Below are 12,469 nucleotides of genomic sequence, written 5' to 3'. Positions count from 1 at the left end.
ATGCATTTAGGCATTGCCGCCCGGTGTTGTCAATTGATGGCACGTTCTTGACCGGAAAGTACAAGGGCACGTTGATGGTAGCAATGGCCCACTCGTCCAATGACAATGTGTTGCCGGTGGCATTTGCGTTGGTGCCTTCCGAGCACGATGATAATTGGCAGTGGTTCATGGATCATGTGAGGACGAAGGTGATTGGCCCCAAAAGAGAGGTGTGCATCATATCGGATCGCCATCATGGGATTCTCAAAGCAATAGAAGTTGACATTCCAGGCTATCCAAAGCTCCAACACCGTTGGTGCATGAGGCATTTCATGGCAAACTTTTACCGTGCATGCAAGAGTAAGGAGTTTTGCAAAGATCTTACCCATGTTTGTGTGGCATTCAACACCGACACATTCCAAAGCTGCTATGATAAGCTATTCAAGGCGTTGGAGAAGAACAAAGGAGGGAGAGAATTCTTGACAAGGAATTTTCCGGAGAAGCATAAGTGGTCACGTGCTTACGACGAAGGAGGTTTCCGACACGGAGACATGACAAGTAACATGGTGGAATGCTTCAACAATGTGCTCAAGGGTGTCAGTTCTTTGCCGGTCACTGCAATAGTGAAATATACCTTCTTCAAGCTCAACGAGTATTTTCTGAGGCATTCCGAAGAGACGGCCAAATGGATAGGTGAGAAAATGGAATTTCCCTTCAAAGTTGAGGATGGGTTGAAGCATCAAGCGCGCAAGTCTTGGCGTCAACAAATCATTAGTTTCAATGAAAAAGAACAAATCTACCAAGTCGATGAGCCGGGTGGCACAACAAGGGACGGCATGACATACGGTGGAGTAGCATATGAGGTGGGCCTCAAGACCCGGTGGTGTCAGTGCGAGAGACCTCACAAGTATCATTGGCCTTGCTCGCATGTGATGACCGCCGCAAGGTTTAGAAACTTGAAAGTATCCGATGGTACCACCTTGCGGTTGCATGAGTTCACATTGGAACGAACGAGGTTGACATGGGCTCCTAGGTTTCATCCCTTCTTAGATCAGTCACAATGGCCTGAGTATCATGGGCCACACATTGTCCCCGACCCCGAACTCATGGTGCCTACAAAGGGAAGAAGAAGAAAGAAGAGGTTTAGGGGTGACATGGATGACCTAGCTGGATACACCGGAATGAAACAATTTGGTAGCGGCCATTTCATGGAGGCACCGGACATCAACAGTTGTGGTAAATGTGACGAGCCGGGACACAATGTTAGGAAATGCACGAAAAAGCCACAGACCGATGCCAACACTCCGAATCCTAGTCAAAGTGGTGCCCGAAGAGGAGGTACCGGTGGCACACGAGGAGGTAGGAGTGGTAGTGGACGAGGAGGCAGGAGTGGTGCGCGTGGAGGACGGACGAATCTTGGCGGTAGTGGACGAGGAGACATTATTAGAGGGCGTGGGGAACGGTCGGGTACCGGTGGCCGTGCTCGTAGGACGAGAAGGGTTGATAGAGGAAGGCCTATTGACATCTTGCTTAACCCAGATGGTTGAAATAAGGTGAATGGTACTTGTTATTTGGTCTTGTTTATTTGTTTTTTGCATACATACATGTTATTTTACTTTACTAACTACCAAATTTGTCTTTATAGGCATGGCTTCTTCCGGTTCCGTGATGAGGCCACCGTGTGCTAACCGCGAGGATATGCCGGACAAGTGGACAGACGCCGAGTTGGATAAGGTGAAGGACAAAGATATGAGAACTCCATCATGTTGGTGTGGAGATGTTTGCAAAGTTAAGGTATCCACCGACCGCAAGAAATCATGGACGGAAGGAAGAAGATATTTTGTTTGTCCCAACTATGCCTACGATCGTCCTCGTCCAGCTCACGCCTATGATGTACCGCCGGTAAGTTGTTCAAGTTCAAACATGTCGTCAACCATTGAATCTATCTTACTAATGACACCACATTTCTTCTTTATTCGTACCTAGTCATCGCCTCCACTTTGTAAGTACTTCACATGGATAGATCAAGATGTGCCAGAAGATGTTAAGAAAGATCAACATCGAGATTGTCTAAGGAGGCAGCGGTTGTTTAAAGAAGCATTTCAGAGAGGCTTGGATGAAGAGCGTCGTGAAAAGGAGAGGATGGAGCGCAAGAAGCGTGAAGAGGAGAGGGCACGCAAGGAGAAGATTGCTCGTCAAGAGGAGAGAGCAAGAAAGCTTGCAAGGGCTCGTGAAGCCCAAGAGGAGGATGAGGCACGCGACAAAAAAGGAAAATGGCCTCATGTGACCCAATAGGGCCTTCGTTTCGAAAAACTAGTCATGAATTATGCCTTCGATTCGAGAAACATGTGATGAACTATGTCTTTGATTTGTGATACCTATCATGAACTATGTGCTTTATTTGTGAAACCTGTCATGAACTACGTCTTTGATTTGATGAAACTATGTCATGAACTATGTTTGTTTTGCTCTTGCTATGACTTGATTTGTCTTGGAAGTGATGAAGAAGAAAAATAGAGCAAACAGAGAAAAACAGAGCACCCTACCGCCAGTCCTCATGGCGGTAGGATATGAAACCTTACCGCCAGTCGGCTCGGCGGTAGGTTGACGAAATGTTCTGTGACCGAAATGGTCCCCTGTTCTGCGGTAGGGTTGGCCACCCTACAGCCAGCCGGCTCGGCGGTAGGCTGCTACCGCCAGGGATCATGGCGGTAGGGTTGGCCATCCTAGCAGCCATTTTTCTATGACCAAGCCGGCCACTATTTTTCTGGTAGGGTTGGTTAACCTACCGCCGGTGCCTATGGCGGTAGGGTTGGCCATTTTTCTGTGACCAATTCGGCCACTGATTTTGCGGTAGGGTTGGTCAACCTACCGCCAGTGCCTATGGCGGTAGGGTTGGCCATTTTTCTGTGACCAAGTCGGCCACTGATTTTACGGTAGGGTTGGGCACCCTACCTCCGGAGCCTACGGCGGTAGGTGCTGATCTATGTTATTTTTAGCCCTTTGCCTTTCCATTTCTTACAACTTTCTATGAGCTAAGCATCCACAAATGATCGAGTAGCAAATACATCAATAACTGAGCATCGTTCATTACATCCACAAATGACACTTTTTTAACGATTCATGTCCCGCTTCTAACGATTCGAATGACATAAGTTCAAACTAGAAATGATCAAGTAGAAAAGACATACATAACTGATCCATGTCCATGTCCCCCTTCTAGCGATTCGAATGACATAACTTCAAACTACAAAGCTCAAGCTCGGAGCATACATTTTCTACTTCGGAAAGAAAGATCTAAAACGCATAAGACGTTCAATTTGTGCGTCACGATCAGGATTAGGCTTTAGTTGATAATCCGACGATCCCGCCCAATTCTCCAACACACCTTTTCGTTTCGCCGAACCAGGCCCATCGAGCACGGCGTTCCGGAATCTCTGACTTTCCTTGTGTGATTGCCCATCCAATGACCTGTCCGAGTTTTCTCAAGTCCAGCTCACGGAATTCTTCTATGTTCACAGAGAAAAATATCTCCGTTGCCACAGAATGTCTGCAAGCATATGCCTTCTCATGCAGCTCATCAAGTATCTTCTGTTTTTCTTTCACAAGCCTACGGAAAACTTTTCTCTCCTTAAGATCAGAAGGTTCCTCCATGAATGGATACTCGTTGAAATCCATGATGGCAGCAAACTCCTCATCATTGCTCTTGAACCATGCTTCAAGCTCCCTCTTGATAGCAAGTTGTCGCTCCGGTACAATCTTCTCAGACGCTGCCGCCAAACTCTTAGATGCAATGCCACAACACTTCTCATATACTTTCTTCAACTGCTCCGGGGTCATGTTTTCCATGCTACATGAAATGGAACAAACCATAACTCAAATCAAATGATACAATACAAACACAAAGCATAACTTATTTATAATGTTCTCACTGGTTCAAATGACATAGGTTGCATAAATGATAAGGGTACATGCCATTACAGTCCAAATGACACCACAACATCATTTGTTTCAACCCCCTCTACTACTCCATCAACAAGACATCATTGTTGTACGGCCCGGGGTTGCAACAAATGACATCATTTCTTTCACGGACCCAAGCCCAACGAGTTGCCCGACTAAGTATCGCCGACGATGGTTGCCTAACTAGCCAATCAATGATCTGGCCAGGGTTGTTAAAGTCCATCTCATTCACTTCATCCCTTGTTCCACACAATGCAATTTGCCTTGCAAGAGTGCGTCTATGATTTTTCTCTTCATTCTTGAGGTTGCTTATGTTTTTCTCTTTAGCTTGGTATAACTTAACTCTGGCATCGTCGCACTTCGACACATAATACTTTGAAAAATCTCTACAAGCCGCATTCAATGCATCAATGGCTTTGACCCACAAGTCCATCTTTTCCTCAATGACTGCACGTTCACGCTTCGCCGCCGCCTCCGCGGAAGTCTCAACAAAGATGATCGATCCCATCCTACAAGTCGAGGGATTACTGTAACGGTCATCCAAGGCAAAAATCCTAACCGTCTCTTGACAAAAACTAGAACCCTAGGAGTAGATCGAGCTATAATTCAAGAGGTACCTACTCTAACAAAACCCTAATTAAACTATAACCATAACGTTCGTCATATAAGCATTTACTTAAGCATAACCATAAACACAACCTTAACCCTAACCATGTCATTAACCCTAACAAAACCCTAAATGATATTTCTTACTACCCAAACAATGCTAGTGACACAATACATTGTCAAAGCACAAACATTACCCTAAATGCATCATATACATTGATTTCACCACAACAAAACCATGAACTAGTGATTCCAACAAAATGAGCAAAATGCATGATTTGAACCAACCAAATGAAGGGGGGATGGGGGAGGTACCTTGGGTGATGCAAATGGCCTCGATCCACCGGCAAAATCTAAAGCAATGGAGGGGGATCTAGTGGGTGATTTGATGGGGGAGAAGAGGAGGAGAGAGTGAGAGCTCGAAAGAAGAGTGGGGTGAATGAGTGGGTGAGGGAGCAGCACAACCCCCTCCTTCAAAATCTTATCCAGGAACCTACCGCCAGAGAGCCCGGCGGTAGGTTGCAACAACCTACCGCCATAGACGGCGGCGGTAGGTCCTTTGCCATGTGTACACGACCGTTAACGGCCAGACGGCGCCAGGGAACCTACCACCATGAGGGGCGGCGGTAGCCTGCACACATCTACCGTCGGGGTCTCCGGCGGTAGCAAAAGGGTCAAATCTCGAAAATTTTCCATAACGGGGTCCGATCTCGATTTTAGACATGAAAAGGGTCAAAACACGAAATTTTGCCGCAAACGCAAGAGGTTGTTCACGTCTATGTCATGGTGTCGGAGTATCGGAAGTACCACGTCGACGATGTTAGTGATGTGAACTGGGGACCCGATCTTTCGATGAGAGAGGATAACTACGATTTTGGGTGGGACTTGACCCTCACGATCCGGCTACCAACCATACAGGGAGAACCGTACACGACTAATATCCACGGCAATCGCTGAACCAACTCCACGGCATGATCGACCGAGCCAACGACGCGATCGACCTATCCACGAAGGATTTTTCCTACAAGCAAATCGAAGAACATGCAAGAAAGTAATAGCCAAGCAATCTCAAAATTGCGAATATGCTAGATGGGATTAATCTCACAAGATGGGTTCCGATAGGATGTCTTAACGGTCGCACTAGCCGCTACGAGCGAAGACAAATAAAAATAGCAATATAGCTAAACTTCTCTAAACAAAACCCCAGTCTAAAACATAATCTAGGGTAGCTATTTATTAGAGGCAGACGTGCGGTCGAGTCGGTTCGCTGTGTCCCATCCGGACTCTGCTTCGGGCGTACGTGCACGGGCCGACGTGTAGAGGCCGCAGCGTTCCAGGGCCAGACTGCGAGTCCACGTTCTGATTCCTAATCCAAGTGCTTCGGTCCTGGTGCCATCTGTCCTTGTGCACGTAACATCAAATGATGGTTGTGATGGTTCGATGGTGCATGCATGACATGTACATGCATGTGTATGTGTTCCATGCATATGAACTGCTCCTCATTTTCACACGGCTCTTGGAAAAATATTCTGGTATTCTGCATACAATGAAAGAACGTGTTGTATTTCTACTCCGAGTAACAAAATTATAATTTATATAATTATTAATAGAAATCACCTGATTATTGTATATGAGGATAATATTTTTGGTCTCATCGGTGGAGGCTATGTCCACATCATCCTCCCTTTCTTGAAAACAAAGCCGTCCTCGGCTTTCATTTATCTGAAACACATCATAGAGCAACGCAAAAATAGATGCAACATATATAGGCCGTTCCGAAGGCATTAACTCATGAGGATGAAATAAATTTGTTATAGCATCATTAAGAATATCATGAAAAGTTTGATCCCACACAAAGTCTATGTATGAATTATGGGGATGCAAACTAACTATATGGGTACACTGTATATCCGGATCACAAGTTGGGACACTCAATGGAAACATTTCAGAATTGATAGCAAGCATAGTGTGCATAGCATGATCCGTTGATTTAGATTTCCCATCATTTACTATTTCATCAGGGGTCATAGGAAGCAAGTTGATGGTTTTTCCTTCAAACACAAGAGTATACGAATTTGTTCTACCATGATGAGTAACACTATTATCATATTGCCAAGGTCGACCTAACAATAAAGAACAAGCTTGCATAGGTACAACATCACAGTCAACGTAATCACGATATGAACCAAGTGTAAATTGTACTCGCACACGACGTGTTACCTTCAACTTACCACAGTCGTTGAACCACTGGATGTAATATGGATGGGGGTGTCTCGTAGTGGCGAGGCAAAGTTTCTCGACCATCTCTATACTCGCCAAATTATTGCAGCTTCCACCATCAATGATCACACCAACGGGATGTCCTTTGACAACAAACTTAGTTTGAAAAAGATTATGGTGTTGAGGCATCTCAGCATGCCCCACCTGGGCACTAAGTACCCGCATGGTTACAAGGCTTGGGTATTGATCGGCCATGTCAACATTAATGTGTATCTCCTCCGTGTCATTCTCCTTGGTGTCACCTGCATTATTAGTGGCAAGCATAGCACACGTATCTTCATCCAAATCACTAGAAGAGGAGTACTCACCATCTTCCCGCACAATGAATGCACGTTTATTTGGGCAGTCCTTCATCAAGTGCCCGCCACCTTTGCATATATGACACTTCATGTCTCTTGTGCGTCCAGATGAAGTAGTGGGTGCTATAGACATTGCTTTCGAAGCCTCAGATGATTGTGGAGCTGATTTTGAACTTGATGGGTGTGCACCATTGTTCAAGATAGGTGGTGTAGACTCAGTAGTGGATGAAACAGTAGGAGAGGGTGTCCATGATGAGCGGCGACCTGCAGAAAAGTTACTTCGTCCCTTGTTGTGTCGTCCCTGTACTTCCCTTTCAGCTTTACAAGCGAAATGAAACAAACGAGTAATAGAATTGTACTCCTTATAGTCCAATATATATTGAATATCACGATTCAAACCACCTAAAAATCTAGCCATCATAGCATCTTCTATTTCAACTAATCCACATCGCACTAAGCCAATTTGCAATTCTTGGTAATAATCCTCTACAGAACTGCTACCTTGTTTTAAACGTTGCAATTCATTCAGTTTACCACGAGCATAATAGGAAGGAACATAACGTTGTCTCATAGCTCGTTTTAAAGCATCACAAGTAGCAGGTATATTGTTTGCATTAATACGATAATATTCACTCCACCACATAGAAGCAAAGTTTGTAAATTCACTAGTGGCTGCCCTAACTCTTTGGTTCTCAGGAATATCATGACATGCAAATTTTTGTTCAACGGAAAGTTCCTAGTCAAGATAAACATCTGGATTATATTTACCATTGAAAGCAGGCATAGTAAATTTAATTTTAGCACTTGAGTGGTCGTAGTCTCAAACATCATACCTATGCGGACCTCGTGCCATACCTTGACGGTTGAAACGCAGTTGCTGATGAGCACGGTCATTGTGGTGGTCGACCTCGGTGTCACCAGAATAATCCTCGTAATTGTCCCCATGTTCGTTGGTGACGCGGGGAGGAATTTGTTGGTGCTGGTTTATGGTAGCAGCATCAGTGGCAGTAGCTGGGTGTTGTGGATGACCCATGGGCACACGCCGAGCGCGCGGAATAGCGGCGCCACCCGAGGAGTTGCGAGGATCAACGTTGTTGTTGACCGGGGGTGCAGTTCGCAACTCGTCCAGGCGTGACAAGATGTCCTTTAGTTGTGTGTTCGCAACACCCTGTGCATCCTCTATGGCTTTGAGCCTCTCTTCGGCCGCAATCTGAGCAACCTCAAGTTGGGCGAGATGCTCGCTGGTGACTTTCACATCCGCGGTGAGGCCCTCAAGTGTGGGTTGATCCTGTGCCATTGTTAGCGAAAGAGAGAAAAACACCATGTATAATCCCTATCAACTAATAGGATGTGGTGGACAAAATTCGCTCACACTCAAGCTTAGTATCAAATTCTTACTTGTTCTTACCAATGCAACAGGTGGTGATCGGCGCGTTGGTGTTGGCTTCAAACGACCGATGAAGATTGGTTGGAGCGATAACCAGGAATCAACGGAACCGGGACCTGTACTTATTGGTAGGAAAGAGTGTAGCTTGGAAAGGCTTCTCAACTCACAACATCGGTGGCACAATTTAGCAAAAAGCAATGCAAGTTGAATAATTGCTCAAACTCCTAACTAGTGCTGGCAGTCGACTAGCAAGAGATAAAATAATCTAAGCCCAGATACTGAATCAAATGAGTGGAAAGCGATGAAAGTATGCTAGCTCTAAATAGCGAGATATAAGTGAGGTATAAACACAGTATATGGCAACACTCGAAAATACTCCCTCCGTCCCATAATATAAGAGCGTTTTTGACACTGCACTAGTGTAAAAAACGCTCTTATATTATAGGACGGAGGGAGTAGATGATAGACAAAGTTGCGAGCAAGTAGCAGAAAAAATAATGTACGGACTAGCAAACAGAACAAAGTAGTCCAAAAGAGATGAGGCGGCCTGATATATTTTTTTCAATTTTTTCCTCTTTTTTTTTCTTTTCTTTTCTTTGCTTATTTTTTTTCAAGCCGGTAGTAAGCAGGAAGTCACGTACCAAAGATGATAGCTGATTCACTGAAAAAAATTTTGATTGCTGATGGCACGTGTGCTGCTAGCGGTGGTACAAATCAAGTACTGATGGATGGATGTCCTGATGGAATCGATATGCTTGGGCGCTAGCGGCCGAAGGCTCGGGCGTGCGTGCTACACAAACAAGCTGCAGGAGGGGACGTGGCCAACCTCAGATGAGAACGTGTACGCAAGCACGGAAAGCAATGATTTTTTTCTTGGTAGGACAGCGGATGCTAACCAATGCGGTGTCAAATTGCACGCAGTTAATACACGGACTAGAGATAGAAAAGACCGACCGAGAATCAGCAAAACCTACGAACAAACCAATGTGATCTTTTTTTGAAGACGAGCGTTGCGGCAAAGATTTGGAGGGTGGACAAAAACAGATTGATCTAGTAGATGATTTTCTCTCAAACAAATCTATACCAGCACTAATTCTAGGATGAATGCAACCAAAAATTCAACAAAGCAAATACTAGATGCAAATATTGCTAAAGGCTAAAAAGATAGGTGCAATGGATGAACTAATATTTTTTTTTTGCTTTTTGTGGGTTGCAGGACTGAAAAACAATCTAACCTAATAAAACTGTAAATCTCTCATCGATGAACCTGAAAACTGATACCACTTGATGTGAACTGGGGACCCGATCTTTCGATGAGAGAGGATAACTACGATTTTGGGTGGGACTTGACCCTCACGATCCGGCTAGCAACCGTACAGGGAGAACCGTACACGACTGATATCCACTGCAATCGCTGAACCAACTCCACGGCGTGATGGACCGAGCCAAAGGCGCGATCGACCTATCCACGAAGGATTTTTCCTGCAAGCAAATCGAAGAACATGCAAGAAAGTAATAGCCAAGCAATCTTAAAATTGCGAATATGCTAGATGGGATTAATCTCACAAGATGGGGTTCCGATAAGATGTCTTGACGGTCGCACTAGCCGTTACGAGCGAGACAAATAAAAATAGCAATATAGCTAAACTTCTCTAAACAAAACCCCAGTCTAAAACATAATCTAGGGTAGCTATTTATTAGAGGCAGACGTGCGGTCGAGTCGGTTCGCTGTGTCCCATCCGGACTCTGCTTCGGGCGTACGTGCACGGGCCGACGTGTAGAGGCCGCAGCGTTCCAGGGCCAGACTGCGAGTCCACGTTCTGATTCCTAATCCAAGTGCTTCGGTCCTGGTGCCCTCTGTCCTTGTGCACGTAACATCAAATGATGGTTGTGATGGATCATGGATGGTTCGATGGTGCATGCATGGCATGTACATGCATGTGTATCTGTTCCATGCATATGAACTGCTCCTCATTTTCACACGGCTCTTGTAAAAATATTCTGGTATTCTGCATACAATAAAAGAACGTGTTGTATTTCTACTCCGAGTAACAAAATTATAATTTATATAATTATTAATAGAAATCACCTGATTATTGTATATGAGGATAATATTTTTGGTCTCATCGGTGGAGGCTATGTCCACATCAGTTAGTTTGCGCAGAGTACTAGTAGATCTTTGCAATTTATTGGTAGTATTTTGCATCAGGCAGGTGACTAGTTCTCTGTATGTAAAAAAAAAAACCAGTCGCCCTACAGGAAGCCGAATTCCGCCAGTTCGGCTTATTTTTTGAGCCCGGTGATTCCAGGCCGAACCCAGCGCACTGGGGGGCATTTGGGGGCTCCGGCGGAAGGAAAAGGGGTGCGTGGGACACCACTGTCAGGCGAGAAATGCCTTTTCCCCGCCTAGATTCGCTCCGCGCGCTGTAGGACGCCACTTCCCCTTTCGCCGCCATGCCGATCCCGGCGCCGCCCACCTGCCCAGCCGCTATAAAGGCCATTTCCCCGCTGGAAAGAGAGGGTTTCACCGCGGCAGCCTCCATCCCGCACCTAGGCGAGCTTTCCAGGGCTCCGACCACGCAGGCGGGGGATATCGGCGGCTGCGCACCCACCACGCCCATTAGCTGTTCGGCAATTTGCTTGTTCGGCAATGGACTCCGATGAAGAGGAGGCATTCACGGCTCTGATGGAGGAGGAAGCCGAGGCCGACACCCAGGACAAAGAGCACCGCATGATCCTCGCCGCTCTGGTGTTAGGGCATTTCCCGTCTTTGTGTTTTGGTGATGATGACAACTCTGTTTATGGTCTAATCGTGTGCCAAGATCTCTAGGTACTCTATGTTTGGGTACAAGACGATTAGGCATTCCCTCTGGACAGAAAAGATCGAAGATGGCGTTTTGTCTGCGTGTTTATTTCTTTGGTCGTAGGGAACCCGTACTATTAAGAGGGAATCCACATCGGAAGGTATTGGGTGAATCAATGCACGTACACATTTCTCTTCACCCACCGTTCCATTCCGTTTGAGTAGAGAGAGGTCCCCTTTTCCTTCTAAACCAGTGTTTTTACCTCCTAACGGTTGTACCGCCCTCCAGGGCAGTTGTACCGCCTGCCCTGTTATACCGGCTCAACCACCGCCCCGGGGGTGATACCCTAGGGTTGCACCTCCCAAGTACATGCCCAGCAGAAGTACTGCTGCCCCTGGGCAGTGGTACTGCCTCTGCTCTAGGAAAACCCAGGAGATGCTTCACGGGCGGTTGTACCGGCCAGGTACCGCCCAACCACCGGACTTTGTTCTGTGATGGGGCGATCCTTGGGCGGTGATGGCCCAATTGTCCCGGTTGTGCTATGCTAAATGGGTACTACCGGTGTCCCGAGCGGTTGTACCGCTCTGGAGTTAGTCATCTCCGGTTCCAGGGTCAGGCGGTAGTTCTGGTGCAACTATCGCTCAACCACCGCCCATAGGGGTGACTCCCTTCTGTCTTCAGAGCGGTTGTTGAGCGGTAGGCGAGCGGTTGGTCCGGTTACTCATTGTTAATCGGTACTACCGCTCGTGACACCAGTTGTACTGCTTGCTAGGGTTACTGCAGCCTTCCCGTGAATCCCAGTTGTACCGGGGTCATGAGCGGTTGTACCGCTGCAGTGTAAAAACTGCTGTAACGGTTGGAAAAAGGGGGTCCCTATATAAAGGGGGTTTCTTCCACCTAGCTCCTCACCTCTTGCCCCTCTCTCTCTCCTCCATTAATGCCCTTCAAGCTTTCTAGCCCAATCTCTTTCCTTAGCCACTCAAACTTGTTGATTTTCTCGAGATTGAAGGAGGAGACCTGGATCTACACTTCCACCCACTGTTCAAGATATCTTCCGATATTCCGATAAATCGGCCGATTTATCGCTTATCGTGGTCTGATCGATAAGATAAATCGGCCGATAAATCAACCGATATGGCGATATATCGGCC

The sequence above is a fragment of the Triticum aestivum genome, chromosome 7D, assembly GCF_018294505.1.
Source record: "Triticum aestivum cultivar Chinese Spring chromosome 7D, IWGSC CS RefSeq v2.1, whole genome shotgun sequence".
Classification (NCBI taxonomy): domain Eukaryota; kingdom Viridiplantae; phylum Streptophyta; class Magnoliopsida; order Poales; family Poaceae; genus Triticum; species Triticum aestivum.
The sequence above is the reverse complement of the archived record's forward strand: the minus strand, read 5'-3'. Positions refer to the sequence as shown.